This window comes from Micromesistius poutassou (genome assembly GCF_964030765.1).
Source record: "Micromesistius poutassou genome assembly, chromosome: 14".
NCBI classification, from domain to species: domain Eukaryota; kingdom Metazoa; phylum Chordata; class Actinopteri; order Gadiformes; family Gadidae; genus Micromesistius; species Micromesistius poutassou.
Window position 1 is genome coordinate 3265534 of NC_140284.1, and position 5000 is coordinate 3270533.

Here is a 5000-nt window from a genome sequence, read left to right on the forward strand (position 1 = left end):
TGCATTCACGCATGCAAAGACACACTTGCACACATTCATGAACAGAACCACACACACATACACATAAACATATTACACACATTTTTATACATAAATACATGCACATACACACACATTTCCCATTATGCACTTCAAATGGCAATCTATATTTTCTTAAGCTGAGCTAGAAAAAACATTTGGACGAAAATCGATAATACATAAATGTCTCTGTATAAAAATAATGTTGATCATAGCATTTTCGAAATGTCACCGGCGTTCCAAATAAATATTGTGTCAGACCAAAAGTAGCTTAGTGCAAAGTTTGCACCTTGAGCAGTGGATAAAATTTATTAGCAATTAACAAAAAAAACTCCACAAGGCGATCAGTTCAATGTTTATTAAATGGTCTTGCACAGATAGGTTTTTCGATTTTTGAGGAAATGTCGAAGAAATGTTGAGCATATCCCTGAGTATATAAAATATCTTATATCTGTATCAAATCAGGCACAATATATATAAATGTTACATCAAATTACAAGCCTATTCTCTGTTCAGATTGTTCAGGTTCAATGAAAACTAAATGCAAGCTTTGGAAAATGGCACAAAGTTTTGTCAAATATGGACTTTTAAATACATTTTTTAATAAATTGAATAAATGAATGTGCTATTTCAAGTCTAAATGTCCTCAAATAATTGTAGCAATGTCGGGAATAAAGAAATGATACATATTATTTGAGCTTACAAACCAGACTTTCTTACCTAATTCATGATCATTTCATTTTACAAAATTAGTCGTGTCTGTATTTGAGGAGAAAAGGTTTGACTCTGTGAGTGTGCTATTACTGTGCTGTCAATCACAGCTGTGTGTGTGTGTGTGTGTGTGTGTGTGTGTGTGTGTGTGTGTGTGTGTGTGTGTGTGTGTGTGTGTGTGTGTGTGTGAAGTACCTGCAAATGTGTAACTCAAGTGTGTAAATATATAACTAATAAATACCTCATATCTAACTTAATGAATATCATCACTCGAATAAATTCCTGTTGATACTTGACTAAATAACCGGCAACGCTTAACGACATGAAGTGTCCCTCGTGGATATCTCTGGTGACAAAAAACTTGACGGGAACACACATCCAGATCGGTCTCTCGTCTCTCGTCTAAACCTCTTCCTCCTCATCTTCTATCTGATTGGTGGCCGGATGGGAGGTGGACGCAGACAGACGTGGCTCATTCTCTTCTCCTCTTTCTGTCGTTCTCTCTATCGTTCTATCATTCTCTCTCTCCGGCAGCTCCATCTCTGCCTCTCTCTCTACCTCTCTCTCTCTCTCTCTCCCTCCCTCTCTCTCTCTACCCCTCTCTCTCTCTCTCTCTCTCTCTCTCTGTCCCTGGTGTTTATTGCCACATTGAGTTTTCACAGGAACTTAAGCATGAATCTTTAATTAGCAACAGCTGTTGTTCCCAATGTGTGTATGTGTATTTGTGTGTGTGTGTGTGTGTGTGTTTATTTGTGTGTGTGTGTGTGTGTGTGTGTGTGTGTGTGTGTGTGTGGATACTAACTATTCTCACAGGCTCAACTGTCTGTGCTCGATCACTGTTTCACAATCTATGAACAGCCTGCAATGACACACACACACACACACACACACACACACACACACACACAAGCAAAGTCGGAAACAATCACAGGCTCCCGCATTGATTAACATAAGATGCCTACCAGTGTTCCCATATACGATGCAGCCGCACTGACACTAATCATAAACACTTCTAACGTCAACAACACCCTTTGGTATGTGTGGTTATCCACCTCCATCTTCTCTTTGTACATTCTATCTGACTCTCTCTCTCTCTTCTCTTCTCTTCTCTTCTCTTCTCTTCTCTTCTCGCCTCTCTCTTGTGCAGCTGTGATTTATGAATTATGTATGCTAGCCGTATGGGGTGAGAGAAGTTAGCTGGAGGCGATCATTTCCCACTTACCGGTCATTAGTTGTGTCTGATGGCCAATCAGCTTGTGTTTAGCAGCGACCTGCTTCTGCATAATGCAGCCCGGCCCACCTGTTACCCTCCCGGCTTTATTGTCGGGAGCGAGGGCTCACCGAGGCTTTAACCGGTCCCCCGGAAGAAGAAGAAACGATAAGAAACCACCGAAGAACTGGAGGAAGAGGGGAAACATAGAACCAAAGAGAGGTAAACCACTAAAGAGTAACATAGCCCTATGAATCACAGAGGAACGAGATAGACCACCAGAGGATAAGGAAGAGCTATTATGGACCGGAGGGTAGAATGCAAATAACGTTTTGGTTATTTGCCTTCTACCCTTTGTTTTTTTTTTGTGTCATTGAGCAATGTGGATGGTACAAATGCAATACACTGTACAATCTACAGAATTAGCAAATGTGAAATACATACGTGTCGATTGAGTCCATTCATTTATTTTTATAAATGTGATCTACTAAATAACAAAAAATGTTTGTTTTATGTTAAATTGTCGATTGGAATCTTTACTGAATTGGATACTGCTGGATATTAGATGCCATACTGATGGGTGGATGCGGCAGTTCAGCAGATCTGTAAACCACCAAGAAGAAGATAAAGCTGTAAACCAAAGAAGAAGAAGATACAACTATTCCACCAAAGAAGATGAGGCTGTAGCTGTAAACCAAAGAAGATGATAAGACACCAGAATTATAAATAACCGAGGAAATTTGTTATGTACAGCATTCCTCCTTTGTTTACAGTTACCATTTAATTGTTTCAGCACAAGAAAATGTCAAAATATTCTGTAGTTCCAGTACACAACACATTTTTTAGGAGGACTAGTTTGTTAATAACACGGGTACCCTGTGAATATCAGCTGCGTCAGAGCGTTCCCCCTGGGGTATCAGGGGGACTCAGACTGGCTGGGTCTTACTGACCCTGTGACGCAAACACACACAGGCACACAAACACCTTTCCCTTGCCCAGATCGCCTCCTCTCTAAATGACTTGTTTCTCGACCAGCGGTGGATTCTATTTCCAGGGAATTTTCCGGGTAAATGTCATCCTTTCTATTATGCTGCTAACATCTGTCCACTGCTGCTGTGTTTCACTTCAACTCTTTTGCTATTATTCTATGCTTTCTCCCCTGCTTCTCTCATCTGGTCCTCCTTCCTCTGTAACAAACATGATTACAGAAAGAAACCGAGTGTAGTTAGGGTGTTGTGTCCTGGGTTTGATCCCTAATGTGCTTAGTCTACCTGAAGACATCCTTGAGCAAGATGCCCCCTAACCCCTCCCTGCTGCTTAATGACTGGTATATCTAAATGCACTGTAAACGGCTTTCGTCCATCTTCTGTGTTGTCTTCAGGCCGTCTTTTCTACTCTATTCTCTTACAGTTCCTACTGTCTGGACCTCTCCTCCATGTACTGGCCTCCTCGTCCTCTAACCTAGTCTCTGGAACAGTTTGCCAGAGGAAAACAGGGCACCCCAATATGTAACAATTTAAAGCACACTTTTTTATTGCTTCCCTTTCTTCCAGTCCATTATCGGTAAATCTTATTTGTCTGAGTCTACCTTTCAAATGTATTCCGAATGCTTCCACTCTTATCTTAAAGGATGTTCTTATTGTGTTCCCTTGTTAAGTGCACCATATGGCTGTTGAAAGAGCACTCTATAAATAAAGTTGGATTGATAGATCGGTTCCCTGCGGTCTTCTAAACCCAAGCGGCTCTTTCTGTGAGGGACTCGCCCACAGCAGGATAACACCACCTCTCTCCGGCCCGGCCGGGGCTTGTTCTCTTGTTATCGCCACGGACACGCAGGCAGCGGGTGTCACCACGCTGCCATGGCAACCGGCCGACACCGAGGCGCGCCGAGCCTTTTGTCAGACACACAGCCTCCACAGGCCGGTCACACCACACCAGATGTGACCGTGAGGGTTCGATATAAATGGAAAAAATATAATTTTAACATATAATTAAAATCTTGCCGGGAACCCGGTGCGTTTTGGAATGGAAAGGTTACAGCAGTACGGTGTGGTTTTCAATCTGGCACTGTGAAATATAATGCGTATATAAGGGTCAGTATAGATGGAATAGATTTCTTTTCACATGTACCCACACAAAGGCATGCACATACACTAAGTACACGTGTCAGTAGTACACAACATAGCTCGTGTTAACACACAATGATCCAACGCCTTGCTTTTCCTCTGCCTCTTTCTCGTCCTCCTCCTCTCTCCTCTCTTTATATAACGAGGAGCCTGTATTTCTATGGCTTATTTACTTACTTATTTCTATATTTATAAGAGAACTCATGAAACTCAAAGACCATCGCAAACTTATCTCACTCATCCAATGTGTGTGTACGTGTGTTGCGTTGCTGTGTGCGAGCGTGGGTGTTTGTGCACGCTTGAGATCACACTTGTGACCCAGACCATCTCTAACCTGTAGAGGTTGAAGTCCAACCTACACATTTTATTCTTTGTTCCTTGTTTTCTGATGTCTTCCTGCATATGAAATGGATGCATGAGTAATAATCAGAGTCACTTCAAACGTTACCTGTATTAACTGTTCACTGTATTAATAGTATTGAACATTAATCATTCAAACTTAGGTGGACTCGATGAACACACGAGTATTTAGCATCTGGAATATCTGTGAATAGGAAAGAGGAGTGTGTTTGTGCTGGTTGAGCCAAGGTACAAACTACTACTACTACTTTGTTTTGTGGAACACAAATGTGTGTGTGTTAGTGTGTCAAGCACACACTCATGTGTGCTTGTTTTGCTGTCCTTGTTTTTGTGTTTTCGAGTGCATGCATGGGTGAATTTCTTGTGCTAGTAAGTATGTGTCTGTACTGTGGTGTGTTTGCAGGATTTTGATTATTCAACTTGAGGGCCGTAACATAAAGACCTATCCTCTCCTTTTGAAACCGAAAATTGTTAGTTTGAAAGCCGTTCATTCAGCAGCTCCTATAGCTCAACCGCAGAAGCATGCAGTCTTAAGGTTTCACGGTTACAATAGCCCTTTGTTATTCACATACACA